The 22,525-nt window shown below is 34.0% G+C and overlaps 1 protein-coding gene across 1 annotated transcript in view; it reads left to right on the top strand.

The window, feature by feature from the left end:
- Positions 1-22,525, top strand: part of GRIK2 (glutamate ionotropic receptor kainate type subunit 2) — a 775,369-nt gene that overhangs the window by 677,226 nt on the left and 75,618 nt on the right. The window lies entirely within an intron of this gene.

Raw genomic sequence — 22,525 nt, 5'->3', positions numbered from 1 at the left:
CATGTAGTCGACTGCGGTTTGTGTCCTGGACCCAGTGGCTTAGAACTCACGCCAGGCGCATGTGCGTGCATGCCCAAGATCCCGAGAGGAGAATGGAGGAGAAGGGATTGCGGTGTGACCATCCCCCTGGGGGGGTCATTTCTCGCTTTCTGTCTCTCTGTCTCTCTCTGTTCGGTGAGCACACGTGCCCTATAGCAAAAAAACTTCTCAAAAAAAAAAAAAGAAAAGAAAGTGTGAAACACTCTAAACAGAGAACCAAACTCACTAACCCAATAAATGTTACTTTCTTTATTTCTTTAGTGAAAATCATAAAAATTTAAAAATCTTCTTATTTTTGGACTTTTGTAAAAGCATTTTATTTTGGTCTATATTCTAAAAGCAGTCACTCACTACTTATGATTACATTGGAAAGAACTTAATACTATTTTAGATTATGCTACATGAGTCCACCTGATTCATTACAGAAAATGTACAATTGGATCAAAGAAACAAGACGTCTCCCAAGAATACTTTTCTAACTATGTAGATATTTGTTCTGAACTTACTGCCTTTCATTTCCTCATGAATAATACATACAGCAATCACAACAGTTTTCTGTTTCCTTTTTCTTATTATATGTGGTTCTTACATGTGCATTCCTTCTTATTTGGAGAAAAGACTTATTTTTGCTCTTCTCATAGTATGTGAGTCTTTATTTAGTGAGTGTTCATTTTAAACCAGGCCTTGTGTTAGCCATTTGACATACATTTTTTTTTCAAAAAATCTTAACAACCAACCTATGATCTGAGCACACCCATTATCAATATTTAAAAAGTAAGGAAGGTTCATAGGATGTAAGGACTTGACAAAAGTCATATTAAGTATGAAATGCCAGAGAACCAGAGCTTAATTCAAAGCTACCAGTTGAAACTACTATGCACTGTATCTTTGTTCATTTTTTAACTACAGCGTTCACTTAATATTTTATATTTTCTGAAAATAATCAATGAATTTGGTCATGTATAATTATATACTTTGGAGTCTGAATATGACTGAGATAGGAAAAAGAAAATTAGCACACGGAGAGAAAGAATACGATATGAAAATGTAAGCAAATCATGTCAGGCACTTTATAAGGAAAAATTCCTTCAAAAATTGTATTCCCGTTTGATTAAGGGCCATTTTAATTAAAGAGGATTTTTAAGGCTTTTCCAAGACTTCCGGAGGTGTCTTACTATATCCTTTCAGAAATAACCCCACTTATCTTCTTCAACCCTGAGTTAAGTAAGTGAATGTGGAAAAATAACAGATGGACATAAACAAGTAACAAATTAATAAGATGATTGTGGGGTTACTTGTTTCATTGTCATTAGTTTCTTAAGCTTTTTCCAGATCTTTCTTAGAAGACTTTATAAGACATAACATTTTACATCACAATGTTGTTTCATTTTAATGGTAAAAGTGCATACTAAATGATATAAGTAAACAATGCAGAATAGAATATAGCTCTTTATTTACAATAAATGGTTTAATTGAAAAACAAATCATTCTATAAACTGCTCTTATTGATTCATCTACTATACAATAGTATCAAATAAAGCTATTGTTGATTCTTGTGCTTTTCATCTATGTAAAATGATCGTCCTAGTCAATAATGCTAGAGTCCAATCACTCAGTAATTTTTTATATCACTGCTTGTTGAGACTTTCCCACATGTCAGACACCTTGCTAAATGTCTTATCATAAAATATTTTCCTCTAAGTTCTTCATTCTCATGTATCGGATGAAGAAACTTCAACTTGGAAAACTTTAATAACTTGTTCAGTGACCAGCAATTAATAGTATGAGGCTGGGATTTCTGACTCCAAAGTTCAATGTTTTATTTGTGGTGTTTTTCAGCTCACTGCCCATTTTCTTTTGTTTTGTAAATAATAATATTGAAAAATTGAAACACAGTTAAGTTAGAGGAATTTGATACATAACTCTTTATAAGCTTAGGTTTCTATATTAATAAATACTAGAGATGTAATATATTTATATTCTTTTTTTTGAGAGGTTTTTGCCTTAGAGCATATGTCTTTGCTGGAGAGAGAGAAACAGAGACAGTGAGAGAGAAAGTGAGAAATCGCCCCTTGGGGGATAGCCTAGCTGCAATCCCTCCTCTTCTATTCTCATCCTGGGATCTTGGGCACTCACACACATGTGCTCAGCATGAGTTTCAAGCCTCCAGACCCACGGTCAATCATGTGAAAATCCAGCAAGGTAAACCTCTGTGCTACCTGTTGACCCCTTACTTTATATTCTTAATGCATCAATAAAAAATTATTTTAGGGAAATCCAGAAAATTACCAAAGAATTTGCCATAATTAACCATGGTGTCAAATTAATGCTATGTCTATCGTTTGTGAAATAAAAAAAAATTAAAAACATTTTTATGGGCCTCATTGCAGTGGCACATGTTGCTAAGACACTGTGCTTCACAGGCTGAGACCACACTGGAGGCCCAGGTTCAAGTTCCAGCCTTACCTGAAGGGTAGACCCAGTGGCATGTGCCTGTAATTCCATTGGCTTGGGATGATGACACAGGAGTATTCCAAGCTCAAGTCTGGCCTTAGCGACATAGTAAGACTGTGTTAAAAAGAGCTGGGTGTGGTGGCTTTTGGCTTAGTAAGACAAAAAGGAAATATTGTACTTCTATCTGATTCTGTCATTGCTCTTGGAAGTAGTATTCAAAGTTCTGTAGACCTTGTTTATAACTGATTTTGAAAACTTGGGGCCAGCAGGTGGCATGGTGGTTAAGGCACTGGATCTCACATGACTGACTGCAGTTCAAGTCCTGAACCAGGCAGCTTGAAAATCATGCCGACAACATGTATTTGGGTGCCCAGAATCCCTAAAGGGGAATGGAGAAGGAAGTGTGGTATAGCCATCTCTCTTGGGGAGTGCTTTCTCACTCCCCCCTTCTCTGTCTCTATCTGGTGAGTGCACATACCATGTGGCAAGAAATCTAAAACAAAGCAAAACTCTAAATTTTCTTCTTCTGTAGCAATTTTATTAATATGCTTCTAGAGAATAAGAAATGACAAGTTATATCATGTCTTAAGAGATTAACAAGTTAATACTATAATCTAATTTTCTGGAAATACTTAAGCCTATGATACACACCATGTATATCATGAAGACAGGAAATATAGATACATAAATTATTCAGACACTAAATTTATAAATATATATATATATATATATATATTTACATATATATATAAAATGTTGACGCTAAATTTGTAGAGATGATACAACTTTTTTCAGAGATTTCAAGAAATGAGTAGTCATATCACACATTTTCATTATACGAAATAATTAGAATAATTTTGTTTTTTGTATAGGTGTCCTTGTAATCAATAGAGTTAATACTTATCTTAATTAAGAGAAAAATGTATGGTGCAGATTAGCAGTTGCAGAAATCAGCTGTAAACAGCATTTTCACAGTGATTCTGAATGTTGTTCCTAAGGAAAGACACAGTTACATGACCTCCAATTAATCTCTTCTCTATTATTTGAGTTTTTGAATAAATAGATTGCTGTATGTTCTCAAAGTAAAAAGGCCGATACATTCTAATATTGCTATAGCATTTGAAATTCGTAGATAAAAGCCTATTTTTTGGGGGGTATAAGATCACCATAAGCCTCTTGTCAGTTTCCAACGAATTTATACATATCAAAAAGAACTCAAAGAAAAATAACAAAGAGGAAAGATAATGAGCCTGTCAAAGCAAATGTTTAATACAGCTCCTCTCTGGCATTAATCAGACTGTATGTGGGTGAGGGTCAAACCAGCTGAGGTCAATAGAGAGAATTTTGGTAAATGCGAAATGAAAAACTAAGTGAACGATTTCAGACAGATTGAAAATTTAAAAGGGAAACATAAAGGTCACAAAATCAGATTCAGTTTGCAGAAGCACAGTGGGCAAGTTTTAATGACTTCTCGGCAGAGCTTTTTAAGAGAAATCCTTGAGTTTGAACTATCCAGTCAAACTATACTTTTTTTTTTTTTTATCAACAAGAAAAGATGTGGGATATTCTAAAGAGTGCATACAATTATAAAAGTTAGCTTTTGTTGAAGAATTTCACTACATTGGATGATTAAAGTGTCTTCCTTAAAAATGATTTCAAATTTGTTGGGGCCAGCAGTTAGCATAATGACTATGTTGCTGAACTCCCATGTAGTCGACCACAGTTCACGTCCAGGACCCGGCAGCTTAAACTCATGCTGGGCGCATGTGCGTGCGTGCCCAAGATCCCAAGAGGAGAATGGAGGAGAAAGGATTGCGGCGTGACCATCCCCCCTGGGGGGTGATTTTTCACTTTCTGTCTCTCTGTCTCTCTCTGTCTGTCTGGCGAGCACACGTGCCCTATAGCAAAAACCTCTCCAAAAAAACAAAAAACAAAAAACAAAAAAAAATTGATTTCAAATTTGTGCAGATTTATTATTTAACACTCATCATTTAGATATTACTTTATATCACAGATGAGCAATTGGTATATATGTTGTGTATCTATAATGTTAAAGATGTATTTATGAGCTACCTTCCATAATTAAATGTAAGTGCGTTTACTATCTATAAGATTTTTTAAAAAATATTTCTATAAATTATCTACTTTGAGCTTGCAACATGTCTTATTTTTTTCCATTTTTTCCACATTTTTAGTTTCATTTTCATTTCTACATTCAATCCCATTATTTAACTTACAACAGGTGAACATTTCTCCCTAGTCCAGTTGATAAAACTATAAAATATCTTCAACATTATACCACATTTCTTTGTCCCATTAATGCTTTGCCTCCCTATTTTTCTTCTAAATGGGTAACATGTCTTTTTTTTTGACAAATGCTGAATTGGAAAGAGGCAATGGTGTTCTTTTCCTCCATCAAACTATTTGTGTTCTATGTTTAAGAAAGGGAGGGAATAAAGAAGGATAGGGAGGAGGAGGGTCAAGGTACCAAACACAAAAATCTTACTGCATGTAATGTAAATATGTACTTACCAATTCTCTTGTTGAATAGTTAAATAAGTTTTATATTTCTCAGGAATTCTTTTAAAATATATTTACTTTTGTCTAATAAATTTTACTCAAAGTTTACATGGTGTGATATCTTCCAAGGACAGTAGAAGGCTCAAAGATTATAAAATGAATGCAGCCTTTGTTTTATAGGCTTTACAATGTAATGGAGGTTTCATAAGTATCCATGAATTTGAACATTATTGGTATATAGAATAAAATAATATTTTATGTAAATGATTACATAAAGATTAATGCCATAGTTCTGTGTTGAATTAACTTTTACAATTCCTTAGTTCCTTTCTTTAGAAATGTGTACATATTTATCTATCTGTATATGGATAACACTCCTTGAAAAGAAATACAGTTTAATCTATTATGCTGGCATATGTTTAAATCATACATAGATTTATTCTACTAAGCTAATATTGCAGTCTGTCCAGTCTTCACAATGCCACTAATTATTTCATAAGGCATTCTGGATTATTGCAGTCTTCTATTGGACTTTCTGCCTATAGTCATTCCTAATTTCACAGTAATCTCAGTTTCAAGATAAACATTTTAGTTTCCCAAATGATGGGACTTTCAACTACACTTCTAGCCTCATCTAATCTGCTTTTGCATTCTTAGTACATGGTATTACACATAACAGTGTTCCTTAATCAGGGATTCCCATCCTCCAGGCTATGGACTGGTACTGGCCCATGGCCTGTTAGGAACCTGGCCACATAGCAGGAAGTGAGTGGCAGGTGAGCAAGTGAAGCTTCATCTGTATTTATAGCCATTCCACATGGCTGGAATAACTACCTGAGCTCTGCTTCTTGTCAGATCAGTGGTGACACTAGATTCTCGTAGGAACACCAACTCCATTGTGCCTGAGCATAAAAAGGATCTAGGTTGCAAACTCTTAGTAATAATCCAAGGCCTGATAATCTGAGGTGGAGCTAAGGAGTAGCATTGGGGAGTAAACTACAAATACTGCACTATAATGAGTTTAATGATTTTATTATGCATGATATAATAATAATAATAATAGAAATAAAGTGCACAATCAATGTAATGCACTTAAATCATCCAGAACCTCCACCCCGGTAAGTGGAAAACTCTTCCACAAATCTGATCCCTGGTGTCAAAAATGTTGGGGACCTCTACCTTAAATGAGAGAATTCATAAAGAATAAATTATATATCTTATTTCATGCATATTTATAATTTTGAAATAATGATGGAAGATTCATTTTTTCCTTTCTCCAAAAATTTACAAAATTATAGTAAAACTGATGTAATATTTTATATATGTATATATAAAATATAATGAGCTTGATTCATTTGTCTAGTTTATATATATATATATCTTGTACACATTAAGACTCAAGATATAAAAAATTATGTGATTTTTCAATGCATAGTAATTTTGAAAATGAGATATCAGAGAAATTAATACTCTAACTTATAGATAACAGGTTTTGTGTATGATAGACAAAGAACTGGCTCAAAATTTCTCCCCTAATAAATGATGACCTAGCACTGAAATCTAGGACTCCTGGCCATGTATGCTTTGTCTCTTTCCACTAGAGCCAGAATGAACATATGCCCTGATTTTGACTGGAAGGTTTTGCTTAATACTTGGTATCCTGAATTAATCATTAATTGTACCTATTTTCATTCTCAGTACTGTTCTGGCTTGATTATAATTTAAAAAGAAAGAAAACTAAATCATTTAGCTTATTCTTTTTTAATAAAAATAATCAAATGAATTCTAAGGCGATCATAGCTATAGCTCACAGAAAGAAAAAACAAAACAAAACAAAACAAAAACCTGTTGCCAGTCTTACTCAGATCATAAACGTTTTTGTCAGCAGGGAGTTGGGGACATAGAGTCACTTACTTTATAACACCTAAGTTAGGTTAAGTGAAATGAGAGAAGCTATTTCTGATTAATCAGGATACAGATATGGCTTGGAGAACACAAATCCAAATGGACATTGGATTGTTTTCATTTCATAAATTAGTAACTGACTACTAAGCTAAGGAACACTTTTCAGATTTTCTTTGAACTGATAGCTTTAAAACTGGTGGTGTGAAAACAGTATATTTTGACAGATGCTTATTTTCTTTTATAGTTTATGTATTTCTCTTCATATGAACTCTTAACATTAATGAGCTTGACTCATTTGTCTAGTTTTAACAATCTGTTTTGTTTAGGTTATAGTTATTGATACTATTCTACAGCAAATAGCAGACTGCTTTAAAACTCCTCAATATCTTTTTAATATAGGTCATAATTGTTCTACTCTAGTTCCAAATAAGAAAATATTTGACAGGTGATTTGTTCAAATTCATCAACCCAGGAAAATAATGTATATGTGAGATATGAGAAGTGTGTGTGTGTGTGTGTGTGTGTGTGTAATGCATGTTTCTGAAGGGCACATAACTTTTCCAAATAAACTAGACAAAATTGCTTCTGACAACCCTATTATGGAAAGCACAGGGCAGGAATGAAAAAATCTATGGACATGTCTGTTCACGAAATAGTTCAAATACGCCTAGTTTAAACAAGGCACTAACAAGACTATTATTTTCATATGACCCTAGATAACTATTTTGGCTTAAAATGTACACAAGTCCATTTATATAAGTTTATAGTAGTTTACAGATAGGTCAAGGAGAGTATACGAGCTGCAGAATCCTTGTAGCATCATTGAATGTAACTGGACTGAAAATCTACAGTGAATTACTGAGTAAAAATTTTCAGCTTTACTTCCTTCAACTGTTATTGGAGATTCTACCACATATAATACTGTAATACTATTTGATTAATGTGATTTTTAGATTAATGTAAAAATGTTTACTGTACTGCAGTCCATACATAAAATTAAGTATGATAAAGGTAGCAAAAGTTTATTAAACATTGTTTTACAATTTAGTTTTATTTTGTTTGATTTATATTTTGTTGTATTAGATGTTCTTTCAAATGAGGCCATGATAATTTAGAGAAAAATGCCTGGCAATAGAGTGGGTAAGGCAAAATAATTTTTTAAAGAATTATTTAACTTTATTTTTATGTTCTTATTTTAATTTGACCTGAGAGGGACAGAATGAGAGAGAAAGAGGGAAAGTGAAAAAGCAAGCTGCCAGGTCCAGGACTTAAACCGCAGTTGGCTATGTGGGAATCCAGCACGCTTATCCATCAGGCCACCTGCTGGCTTCAAGGCAAAATATTTTGAATGGTTTTAAAACTTCTGCTTTTAAGTTTATTTCTTTCCTACTGTATTTGATGATCATAACCTGATTATTAATTAATTATTTTTGTAGATAACTAAAGAATGTCAAAAAGTGCCATGTTTTCAGTAAAATCTTACAGCAGGACAGTCTTCATGTTCAGGCTGTGCACAAAGCTATTTTCACTTTCTTGAAGTTTTCAGTTGATAAAAAAAAAGTGTGTGTGTATGAAATAGATCATCATCAATGACAAGGAATAAATTATTCCTGATGAAGTGTAGACATTATGTTTGGATCTGCTTATTGCCTCATCAGAATGTTTTTGTTCCAGGAAGCAGATGCAGAGGGGTAGAGTTTTATTTTGTTACATTTTAAATTTGATAGAAGGTGTTTGCCCTTGAGAGAGAGAAAGAGTAAGACAGAGAAAAAAAAGGAAGAAAGCACCCATCTATAGTGTGTGGTCACACTATAATCTCTCCTGTTGGGATTTGGGACACATATGCACATATTCTTGGCATGTTTTTCAAGCTACAGTGCAGGGACTTCAAGGGTGACCAGATATGTTGGATCTGGCACCAGATCACAGGGCCAGTCCCAGAGTGATTGTTTTTTGGATAATTTCCCCCATGGGTCTGTGTTCTTTATACTTATTCACCAAAACATGGCCGTGAATGTGTTACGGTGAATCACTATTCAGAAACTCAGTTTCCTCCACGACTGCCATGTTTTTATTAGTGATGTCAATGGTATAGCCTCTCAATACTTAAAATATCTTGTATTATTTTGAACCTTGGCTTTAGCCCCATTGACACTATTACTTTCAAATAAATATTTTTCTATTTGCCTATGTTTCATTTTCTTTTTTTAAAGCAACGGACAACTGTTAAGTATTCATTCCTATTCTATTTTACAGAAACATGTATAACTTCTTCAAATTATTAGGAGTCATATTTTCTAATTTCTGTTTAAAGCAAAAATTTCAAAAGAATATTATACTAAGCAACTGCAGGAAGAAATAGTCTGCTTTTGTTTCTCTTATTTAAAGGCTTGATGAGTTGAATTAATCTCTTTTCTCACAATCTTATTTGTCTATACAAGGTCCTTTTACATCAGCCTTGAGTCCCAAGCCCTACTCTCTTTTATCTCTTCCCAGAATGAAACACTCTAAGGTATATAATATGTGTCTTTGATAATGGCTGTAGCTTTAAAATATATATGGTGGTGTTTTTAATATGTTTCTTAAATATAAAACTTTAAATTTTAAATATTTATCTCTTAAAATTTGAAATTTTTCATTTTGATTTTTTTACTCACTTTGATTTTTGTTTCTAATTACCACAGAGTTTTACATAGTCTTGTGTTCATTTCATTTTATTTATTCATCTCCTAGTGATAGAAGCGACTTGAATTTCCTGCTGTCACAAACTATTGTTCAGTAATAATCTTTATATATTGATAAGCTTCTATCTCATTTGTGGTGCCAGTTATATCATGTATCAAATTTTGTCTCAAATCAGGTCTATTTATATCTTTTTATCTACCTAATATTATCTATATGTCATCTATATTGTTTTATTTCTAAAGACATAATGAAGTTCCACTGAGCTTTTGTAGTTTCCAAATTATTTGTACTATTGTATATAGTAAAACAGTAATAAATATCAACATATATTAATTTCTAAAGTAATTATTTAATTAATTTTATTTGTTATAGTTATTATTTTTATTTTGACCAGAGAGAGACACAGAGAGGGAGAGAGAAAGAAAAGTGAGAAAACAATCACCAGGTCTGTGACTTAAACTACAGTCGGCCATGTGGCGCTTCAACCACCATGCCACCTGCCAGCTCCAATATCTATCACTATTGATAGAGTGAATATTTTTTATCCCTTTTTTCCTAAAATTAGCTTTTCTATAAATTAGCTTTTCTCTAGAACTTTTTTGTGACATATAAATTTTGGAGGCTAGCCAGGGTCATGATGGTTAAGATGGCTGGATCCCACATGGAATCAAATGGTTGGAATATGTGTGTGCTTGCCCCAAATACTGAAATGAGGAAGTTGGAGGAGAAAGGATTGCAGCATGACCAGTCACTATGAGGGATGATTTCTCACTCTGGCTGTCTCTCTCCAGCAAGTATATGTACCCTCTGGTAAGTTTAAAAATTGATTAGTTAATTATGCTTGGAACAAATATGCCAAAGAATTTTGTTTCCATTGGTAGTATCTTTATTTATTTTTAAAAAATTATTTTATACATTCACTCACTGTACACCACTTGACTTATAAAATTAATTTACCCAACACAAATACGCCTCACACCAATCCAGCTGAGGATACTATACACATTATCACCAACAGAAATTTTTTTAAATCTGCATTTTGTTAGTTTTAGTGAGCTAATATTGACATATTAATAAATACATGAGCTTAAAATGTAAATATTTTATTTTGGATCTATGCATACAGAAGAAAAAACTGAGTCATGGGAAAAGTCATGATGCATTTTTGCATAGAAAAACAGAAACTTTCTTTATGACTTTTCTGACTAATCAGTACTAATACAATTGAGATAGTGATCATATTTCCTATTCTCAAAAATTTTCTCATATTCTCAGTGATTTACTACCCCTAACACACCTTACTCAATACCACTCGTATTATGAGCCAATACTGATCTGTTTTCTCTCAGCACAGATTATTCTGCATTTTCTCAAATTTTATAAATCTCTAAATGAGAGTATGTGTTTTTTTTAGTCTTTCTTTTATTATGCATGGAATAAAAGATATTGTATATTTCATATTTTGAGATTTATCCATGTTGTTTTTTTTCTAGACTGTGACTTATCTTTTCATCAATTTAAAGTAACTTTTTTTTTCTGAGAGGATTTTTTTTTTTTTTTTGCTATAGGGCGCGTGTGCTCGCCAGACAGACAGAAAGAGACATAGAGACAGAAAGCGAGAAATCCCCCCCCATGGGGGATGTCACCCCGCAATCCCTTCTCCTCCATTCTCCTCTCAGGATCTTGGGCACACATGCACACACGCCCGGCGTGAGTTTTAAGCCACCTGGTCCAGGACGTGAACCACGGTCGACTACGTGGGAGTCCAGTGACATAGCCATTATGGTAACTACTGGTTCCCTAAAGTAACTTTTGAATAGCAGAAGTTTTCAGTTTTAATGAAGTCTGATTCATCTTTTTTTTCTTTTATGGATTATGTTTTTGTTGTCTTAAGATATATTTGCGCATTCAATGTCATAAAGTTTTCCTGTGAAAACAGCTCATTGTTTATAATGATGTTGTATCGAGATAGGTGTTAAAATCACTTAGTAGTTCTGTAGACTTTCTATAGAGTATCATATTATCTGTGAACAAGAACTTTACCTCTTCTTCCCTGATCCAGACATTATTTGGTTTCTGACTTACTGAATCAACTGGAATTTCCAATAAGATGTTTATTAGTAGTAGTGAGCAGGTATGTTTTTCTTGTTCCTCATCTTAGGAGAAAGCATTTAGTCCTTTCATCATTAGATATATTAGCTTCAGGTATTTTGTAAATATCTTTTATGAATTGGAAGTATTTATTAGTGATGTCATCTAGGCATAAAGTTTTCTTTGTGGAAGAATATATTGACAAATTATATTTTTAATATATATTATATATTTTATTATATATGTTTTACTTTTAGTGAGCTTTGGTAGTTAGTGACATTCAAGTATTTGTCCCCCTCCTATTTTTTAATGCCAGAGGGTGTGTGTGCATGCATTTAAGAGAGAGAGGGAGGGAGGAAGAGAGAAAAAAAGCATCCCCTAGTGCGGTGTGGTTATGCCACAGTATCTTTTTGAGCTCAATCAGTTTCCATCAGGACCGAAATACTACCACATTTTTGCAAATAGCATAAAAACATTTACATGAACATTTTTATTAAATTTCAGAAATTCAAGTATGGCCCACCTAGGATAGCAGACTGAGGCCACATTGGAAGCCCAGATTAGATTCTTGGCCTACCCTAAGGCCATGTATGGTGTATGCTTGCTCTCCCAGCTACTCAGGAGTCTGAGTCACAAGAATCTCTACATAGCCCAATCCTGTCAAAGAAAAAAAAAATAATAATAAAAAAAAAGAAGAAAAAAGGAAAAGAATTTGATCAAAATAGTTGAAATCCACAAGTTTGATATTACGTTTAGACCAGTAGGAAAGTAGACAGGGATAATAGCGTTCACATAAATACAATATGGAAGACAGTTTTATTAGTAAAGATATTTATTTCATGTTGGATTCAGTCAAATTTAAGGTTTAAATAACTGTAATTATAAAAAGTCATAGTAAAATGTGTCTGGAAACTGGTTTTCTACTGCTGTTAAGAGCAGACCTTTTAAGTGCACAAAGGATTATTGTTTTAAATTAATTGAAGTAAATTAGTCTAATCATAGTCTAACCTGTTTCTGAAAATGTTTAGTTAAGCAATTTGCTTTTTTTTTTTTTTTTTTAGGTTTTTGCCATAAGAAATGTGTGCTTGACAAAGGAAGACAGAGAAAAGAAAAGTGAGAAATCACGCCCCCTTCCCACAGGGGTATGGCCATGCTGCAATCCCTTGTCCTCCATTCTACTTTTGAGATTGTTGGGCACACAGAAACACGATCCTGATGTGATTTTCGAGCCATTGATTCTGGGGCTGAAACCATGATCATCCATGTGGGAGTCCAACACCTTAGCCACCATGCCACCTGCTGGCCCCTATTACTTTGTTTTAATTTAGTTGTTTTGTGGTGGCAGAAATACTATCATTTTTTTTTCCATTTCATGTAGATATATACTCTATATTTTCTAAATATATAAATTGAAAAATAATTGGCAGATACAACTGATAAAACTCTTAGCTTCACTGTGTAGTTTATACCAGCAACTTACCTTTGTTTGCTCCATTTTAAATAGTGCCCTACTTTATTTTCATCATAATGGTTCTTTCTTACAGAACTTGTTTTATTCAGTCTCTGCTTGCAATTATTTAAATTAAGAGAATATGTGTGTGTGTGTGTGTGTGTGTGTGTGTGTGATATCTCCAGAAACTGTGGTTCCTTAATTATATACTATTGGTTATTGTTACTCTTGACTTCTTAAAGTTCAGATTAGAGTGATTTTAAGCTAAGGTTATACATTTACTTTCACTTTCATCTTCGTGAAATGCCTTAAAAGCAGCAGGCATTTGTGAAATGATAAACAGGAAGACATCTTCCCCCAAGTGGCAGTAGTAAATGAAGATGTACACTGACTACCTTTTGAATGGAAGACAATAATTACTGAATTAACTATTTATTAAACATAACTATAGAAAAGTCTTTGATATTCTAAGCTCCTTTATTCTCTTGCCTATTTTTATTCTCCTAGTCTTGACTTTGCTTTTCCAAACTCTTACTGTATCGCTGTATAATGTCTGCTATTAATAGACAACTTGAACACACTGAAGAACACTGTAGAATATCTTAGAAAGGAAGTCACCTCCCTGTGTGTCATATGCCTGTCACATAGGTGAAAGCTGTTAAATAATATTGTTTTTAAAGAGAGGTTTTAGAAATGATGAAATGTAAGAGCACATGCTTTTTACGTTTTCTCCATAGGTGTCTCCCCTCACTGGGGAGAGACAGAAAGAGAGAGAGGGGAAGTGAGAAATCACCCCTAGGGGTGATGGTCATGTCACAATCTCTTCTCTTCCATTCTCTCAAGATTTGGGCATGCATACACACATGCCCAATGTGAGATTCAAGCTGCTGTGTGGGACTCAAACCACGTCAGCCATATGAGACTTCAGAACCTTAATCATCATGCCACCTGCTGACTCCCAAAACATACTTTATTTTTTAAGAGTAGTTTTTTTGTTTGTTTGTTTGTTTGCTTGTTTTTTTTTTTTTTTTTTTTGAGAGATTTTCACTGTAGGGCGCGTGCGCTCGCCAGACAGACAGAGAGAGACATAGAGACAGAAAGTGAGAAATCACCCCCCAGGGGGGATGGTCACACCGCAAGCCCTTCTCCTCCATTCTCCTCTCGGGATCTTGGGCACGCACGCACACGCGCCTGGCTTGAGTTTTAAGCCACCGGGTCCGTGACACAAACCGCGGTCGACTACGTGGGAGTCCAGCGACATAACCATTACGCTAACTGCTGGTTCCCTTAAGAGTAGTTTTTATGTTCACAGCAAGTAGAGCCTCAATATACTACCAATCTCCGCATGTGTGCAACCTCTCCCACTATCAGCATCATAAACCAGAATGGTATGTTTGTTACTACTGAGGAACTTAACATTGGTGCGTTATTATGGCCTAAAGTCCATGGTTTAATTAAAGTTAACTAGGTATTTTATACATAATTTTTTTAACAAATGTATAAATCATGTACTACCATTATAGTATAATAAGAATTATTTTATTTTCCTAGAAATCCTCTGCGTTCTTTTTATATCTCTATCCCTTTCCCCTAACCTCTGTCAGCCACTACCCTTTCTATTATCTTCACAGTTTTGCCTTTTCCAAAATATCATAAAGTAGGTAGCCTTATAAAATTGCTTTCTTTCACTTAGTAATAAGCATTTAAGTTCACTTCATGACATTTCTTTCTCTATTCGTGACTTGTCTTATCATTCTCTTGACATTGTAGAGAAGAGTTTATTTTAATTAACTCCAGCTTATCAATGATTTCTTTAATGGCCAGTGCATGTAAAAAGTCATCATCTACTCAAGGTGACCTGAGTTCTCTGCAGTGTTATCTTCTAGAATTTTTACACTCTCATGTGGCTCCAATATCAGGGCAGCAGTGCCCGGCCACCTGTGTCACAGTGACTGGGTCTGATCATGTGTTTTTTCTTCTTTAATCTGTTAATGTGATTCTTACACTAATTTTTAAATACCAAACTAGCTTTGCATACCTGGGATAAATACCATCTGGTTGTGGGGCATAATTATTTTTATATAATGTTGGATTTGATTTGCTAATATTTGATAGATGATTTTAGCATCTATATTAGCGATTTAATCTGTAAATATCTTTTTCTGTTATATTTTTGAATGGTTTTGCTACTAGGAAATGTAAGTCTCATAAAGGAAGGTAGTAGTTTCTCTGGTTTAATATTCTGGAAGAAATGATAGAGAATGGTAAAATGTTTCCCTTAAATGTGTATTAGAATTTCTCAGTGAATACATCTGGACCTGCTGCTTTCTCTCAGTAAATGATTAATTGTTGATTCAGTTTCCTTAATAAATACCAGCTTATTCAGATTACCTTTTTTTTCCTTATATGAGTTCAGTAGATTGTACATGAGTTCAAGAAACGGGTCCATTTCAGCTAGTTTACCAAATTTATGGGTGTAAAGTTGCACTTGATTTCCTTTTAATGTTCATGAGATCTATAGTAACATCCTCTTTTCCTTTTCTGATGTTAGACCTTTTTGTCTTCTCTCTTTTTTTCTTGGTTTACCTAGCTGTAGATATCTTCATTTTATTGATCTTCCCAAAGAACTAGCTTTCTGCTTTGTTGGTTTTCTCTAATTATTTTCCACTTTATTAATTTTTTGTCATTTAAACATTGTTCTTGTCTATTTAGTTTAGATGAATTTTGCCCTTGTTTTTATTTTTATTTTAGTTTCCTAAAATGGAAGCTTGAAATATTTTTAGATCTTTCTCTTTTCTCTAATACATAAGTTTATGCTATAAATTTCCTTCTATGCACTACTTTCACTGCATCTCATAAATTTTGATGTTATATTTTCACTTTTATTTAGTTCAAAATATTTAAGAATTTAACTAGAATTTATCTCTAGTCTTCTGCCATTGTCATCATGTGTATATTACACGTTTTGTAGTTGTCCCACAGATTTCATATATTTTTAATAATTATCTTATTCTTTTCCCTTTGCTATCCAGTTTTGGAAGTTTCTATTTTCATATTTTAAGATCATAAATTCTATCCTCAATTATGTCTATCTAGTCTACTATTGAGATTATCAAAGACATTTTTCATTTGTTACTAGACTGTCAATCTCTAGCTTTTCATTTTTAATCTTTCTTGGAGCTTCCATCTCGGGACCAGCAGTTGGCATAATGGCTTTGTCACTGGACTACCATGTAATTGACCACGGTTTGAGTCCTGGATCCAGTGTCTTAAACTTACACCAAGCACATGTGTGTGCATGCCCAAGATACTGAGAGGAGAATGGAGGAGAAGGGATTGCAGGCAGGCCATCTCCTCTGAGGGATGATTTTTTGCTTTCTGTCTCTCTGTCTCTCTCAGTCTTTCTGGCAAGTGCACGCACCTGCACCTTATAGCGAAAACCTCTCAAAAAAAAAAAAAAAAAAGAACTTCCATCTCTGCTTACATTATCCATTTCTTCTAGGATATTGTCTATTTTTTTTCATTAACATCCTCAGCATATTAATCATAGTTTAAAAAAATCCTTGACTCAATAACTCTAACATTACATCCTCTCAGTAATGTTAGAATTAGTCATGACTATCCTGATGACCTAATAGTGTAGTGTGTTGTGACCTTCCATATCTATCTATATTTGTATTTTAGTATGCCTTGTAGTTTTTTGTTAAAACAGGAATTACTAGGTAAATGGAACTGCAGTAAATAGGGCTTTAGTAATCTAGTATAAAGTTTTATGAGGAGAAAGAACATTCTATTGTCTAATGGTTAGATTTCAGCCCTCAGGTGAGCCTTTACTCCTGGATTTGAACTTCACCAGTACTTCTCAGCCCCTCACCCTTAGGTGGGACAGAGTGGCTGGTGGTGGAAGACTAGAAAAGGTTGGGTTGAGTATTTCCCTCCTCTCAAATGTTAGGCTTTAAACCCCAGAAGGTTAGGCTCTGGTAAAATACATTTTCCTTAGAACAGGCCTTGTTATAAAGAACAGTATACTCGGGAGTTCTGGAGTATTTAAAAATTGTTTCTCCCTTCAAGACTGGAAAACCACCCTTAAGTGATCCCTTAAGTTTTTATCTTTTGGGGTTCACCACACTAAGCTCTCAGAAATTTATAAGGTACTGGTTAGGTTTTCCCAACCTATAATGGTTCCTGTGAATGTGTCTGCTCTTATTGGGTTGTCATGATGCATTTTTGCATAGAAGAGTATGTCATGACTATGCTGATGACTTAATACTGTAGTGTGTTGTGATCTTCCGTATCTATCTGTTGGTCTCTCCAATTTTGATGTGGTGGCCTGCCCTGTGATATTTCTTCTCTGATTTATCTCAGAAGTATTCATTTTTCAGTTTATTCAGCTTTTTACTTGTTGTTAGGAGGAAATGAATAGTTCTAAGCTCTTTCCTGCAGGACTAGAAGAAGTATTTCTTAAAAATAGAAATGTTTTTAGAAAAGACTTTGAAAAAATACTAATTTTTAATTAAATAATTTTAGTAAAAATGCAGATTGTTTTTCTTTCTTTTCTTTACTTTGCCAGAGAGCATGTGCATTTATCAGAGATAGACACAAAGAGAGGGAGAAATCATCCCCCACTGGAGTGTGGTCATTCCATGACCCTTCTCTTCCATTTCTTTAACCCATATAGATTTTGAACTACATACACACATGCCTGGTGTGTTTTTCAAGTCACTAGCTTTGAGATACAAACTACAGTTGATGTTACGGGATCATGCTCCTTTAACCACTAGACTACAGGATAGTACAAATGCAGTTTGTTTTCTAAAAGTAAATGAACAGGCTTACTTCAGTAACACAGGTGGTAGCTTATTAAAATGTGGTGCTGGAAGCCATACAACCAACCATGGGTTTGGGTCCCAAGTCAATCCAAAAATACACTGCTTGTGTCTGTGCCTAAGATCCTGTTAAGCTGGAGGCCTGGGGAAAGGGGGATTACATTATTACATAATCCTGCCAAGGGAGCTCGCTCTTCCTCTCTCATATGCACATGCATGTGGTCTGACTCTCATCAATAAAATAAATAAACTCTTAAAAATTAGCTAAAGAACACAAGATAAACTGCATAGAATTTATTTAAAAATTTTAAAATATTAATAATTATTATTTATACATTCTATCGCTATACATTATTTAGATTGAAAAGAGATTTTACCCAACATGATATGCACCACACACCAGGTGAGTTGAGAACACTATACATAACATCATCAACAGGCAACAAATCATATCTGTGTTCCAGAAATGTCTTACTTCTTCATTTTTTCCCAAATTTCCCTTCCTGTACTTGTCCCCTCTCCCACTGTCCTTCCACTTTGTTCCCAGTGTTCATAACAATTTTCAATGTTTTTATATCCTCCAGTCTTTCAGTCTCTACCATAGCATTTAGACAGTCAGTATATGTTAAATGGAGATATATAATTGCCTGTGTTTCAAAGCCTGACTTGCTTCACTCAGCAATAAATGTTCCATGTTCCTCCAGTTTCTGTCATGTGCCAGGATCTTCTTGTTTTTATGGCTGAATAGTATTCCATGGAGTATATGTGCCACACTTTTTCAATCCATTCTTCTGTATGTGGACACTGGGTTGTTTCCATTTCTTAGCAATCATAAATAATGCTGCAATAAATATAGTTGTGCAAGCTCATTTCTGACTGAGCATTCTCCTGTCCTTTGGATAGATACTCAGGAGTGGAATTGCTGAATCATATGGTAGTCTATTTGAAGATCTTTGCAGAATCTCCATATTGCTCTCTACAGTGGCTGGACCAATTTATATCCCCACCAACAATGTACGAGAGTTCCCCTTTCACCATATCCCCACCAGCACTTATTATTATTATTATTATTTTTGTAATCTCCATTCTGACTGGAGTTAGGCGATAACTCATTGTATTTTTGATTTGCATTCCCCTTATGATGAAAAATGTTGAGCATTTTTTTTCATATGCTTTTTGACTATTTGTATGTCTTCCTTAGAGAGTTGTTTATTCAGCTCATTTTCCCATTTTTTAATTGGGTTAATTATTTTCTTCTGGGTAAGGGGCTTGAATTTCCTGTGTATTCTGGTTATTAGTCTCTTATCTGAGACATAGTTAACAAAAATTTTCTCCCATTCTGAGGGTTGTTGATTCACACTAATTACTATGTCCTTTGATGTGCAGAAACTTCTTAAACTGATGTAATCCCACCTGTCTATTTTGGGGATTATTGTCTGTGCTTTGACGGAGTCTTGCTTAAGAAGTCTTTGCCTACCCCAATGTCTCCTAGAGTTCCCCCAGTGTTATCCACCAGTAATTTTATAGTTTGTGATCTTAGATTTAGATCTTTGACCCACTTTGAGTTGATTTTTGTTACTGGTGACAGATAGGGGTTCAGATTCATCTTTCTGCAAGTGGATACCCAGTTTTTCAGGGCCATTTGCTAAAGAGGTTTTCCTTTTCCCACTGGATTGACTGGTACCCTTTGTCAAAGATAAGTTGACTATATGTTTGGGGTTTTTTTTCTCGGGTCTCTACTCTGTTCCATTGGCCCTCATGTCTGTTTTGTGCCGATATCATGCTATTTTGGTTATCACAACTGCATAATATATTTTGACATCAGGAAGTGAGATGCCACCCACTCCACTCTTTTTGTGTAGGATTGCTCTGGCAATACGGGGTATTTTATGATTCCAGACAAATTCTATGATTGTCTTTTTTAGATCTGTGAAGAATGTCTCTTGTAATAGGGATTGCATTAAATATGTAGGATAATTTGGATAGGACTGTCATTTTGATTGTATTAATTGTCCTAATTCAGGAACATGGGATGTCCTTCTACTTTTTGAGTCATTTTCCATTTCTTTTTAAAGATTTTCATAGTTTTTCTTATAGAGGTCTTTGACTTCCTTGGTTAGTTTTATTCCTAGGTATCTTATACTTTTTGTGGTTATGGTACATGGTGTTACTTTCTTCAGTTCTGTCAATGTCTACTTGTTGTTTATATATAGAAATGCTGTAGATTTTTGAAAGTTAATTTTGTATCCTGGCACTTTACTATATACATTTATTACTTCAAGAAGTTTTTTCATGGATACTATTGGGTCTTCTATGTATACAATCATGTCATCTGCAAACAGAGATAATTTCAACTCTTTTTTTCCCTATTGGAATGTCTTTTATTTCATTCTCTTGTCTGATCACATTGGCTAGGACTTTCAGTACTGTATTCAATAGGAGTGAATAGAGTGGACAACCTTGTCTTGTACCAATTTTTTTGTGGAAAAGCTTTTAGTTTTTCCTCACTCAGTATAATGTTAGCTATAGGTTTTTCAGAGATGGCTTTTTTTATGCTTAGAAATGATCCTTATATACCAATTTTACTGAAAGTCTTAATCATGAAGGAATATTGTATTTTGTCAAATGCTTTTTCTGCATCAGTTGAAATGATCATATGGTTTTGATCTTTGTTTTTGTTAATATGGTGTATTACATTTAGGGTTTTGCATATGTTGAACCACCCTTGCATCTGTGGAATAAAGCCTATCTGGTCGTAGTGAATAAATTTTTATATATGCTGTTGAATACGGTTAGCAAGTACCTTGTTGAGAATTTTTTAATCTATATTAGACATATAGGTCTGTAGCTTTTCTTTTTGTTGTATCCTTATCTGTTTTGGAAATAAGAGTGATCAAGGCTTTGTAGAATTAATTTGTAAGGGTTTCTTCCTTTAGGATCTCTAGAAACAGTTTGAGTAGAATGGGGGTTACCTCTACTTTAAAAGTTTTGTAAAATTCAGCAGTGAAGCCATCAGGACCTGAACTTTTTAATTTGGGAGGTTATTTATTATTGATTCAATCTCATTGCTTGTTACAGGTCTATTCTGGATTCTATGTCCTCCTTAGTAGATCTTGGTAGATTACATGTGTTCAGGAGTTTGTCCATCTCATCCAGGTTTTCTTCTATGTTGGCATATAGTTGTAGTTGCTCATAATATCTTCTAATGATGTTTTGTATTTTTATTGTGTCTTTTGTAATGTTGCCTGATTCATTGCAAATTTGATTTATCTGTTTTTTTTTTTCCTCTCTTTTTCTTAATTAGTATGGCTCATGGAGTGTCAATCTTGCTTATCTTTTTAAAGGATTAGCTTTTTTCATTTATTTTCTGTATAGTTTGTTTATTTTCTATTTCATTTATTCCTACTCAAATCTTTATTATTTCTTTTCTCTTGGCATTTTTGGATTTTTTTGTTGTTGCTTTTATAGCTCCCTGTGGCATAATGTTAGGTTGTCCATTTGCCACCTTTCCATCTTTCTCTTATGTGCACTAATTGCTATGAACTTCCTTCTTATCACTGCTTTTGCAGTGTCCCATAGATTATGGAAGCTCATGCACTCATTATCATATGTTTTCATGAATCTTTTGATTTCAGTCTTAATCTCTTCAGTAGTCTTGAAATCATTCAGAAGCCTTGAATTATTCAGAAGTAGGTTACTTAGTTGCCACATATTGTGTATTTTTGAGGGGTTTTCCTGAGATTAATATCAAGTTGAATTTCATCATGGTTGGAGAAGATGCTGGATATACTTTCTTTGCCTATGAACCAGTAAAGGCTGGTTTTTGTGCCCTATCACATAGTCAGTCTTCAAGAAGGTACCATGAGAGGCTGAGAAAAAAATATATTTTGCGTTTTTTGGATATAAAGTTCTACAGCTGTCTGTCAAGTCCATCTGATTTATGGTATCATTTAGGTCCTGAAATTTTTGCTTATTTTTTGTCTTGTTGATCTGTCTAAAAGAGAAAATAGTGTGCTGAGAGCTCCAAAAATTAGTGTGTTACAGTCTCTCTCCTTTTAGATCTAGCAATGTTTCCTTTACATATTTGGGTGCTCCTGAATTGGGTCCATACCTAATTATAAGCATTATATATTCTTGATGAATTAGCCCTTTTATTACTGTATAATACTTTTCTTTGTTTCTTCTTATGGTTTTTATCTTAAAGCCTATTTTGTCAAAAATCAGTATAGTGACTACAATTCCCTTTTGGTTTCCATTTGCATGGAATAACATTTTCCAATCCTTCACTTTTAATCTATGTATGTCTTTATCCATGAGATGGGTTTCCTGTAGGCAGCAGATGGAGGGTTTCTGATTTTTAAACCATTCAGCCAGTTTGTGTCTCTTGATCAACCAAGTTAATGCATTAATATTCAATGTTATTATTGGTATTTCCAGACTTGTCCCTACCATTAAATTGGCCATATTCTTGGTTGTTTTTCATTCTCTTATTGCTGTCTGTTTGTGTTTAGTTTTCTTGGTATAGTATTCTTTTCAGAATTTCTTGAAGAGCTAG

Source organism: Tupaia chinensis, unplaced genomic scaffold, assembly GCF_000334495.1.
Source record: "Tupaia chinensis unplaced genomic scaffold, TupChi_1.0 Scaffold000022_1, whole genome shotgun sequence".
NCBI lineage: Eukaryota > Metazoa > Chordata > Mammalia > Scandentia > Tupaiidae > Tupaia > Tupaia belangeri.
Note: the sequence above shows the minus strand (reverse complement) of the source record. Positions and strands in the feature narration are given on the sequence as shown.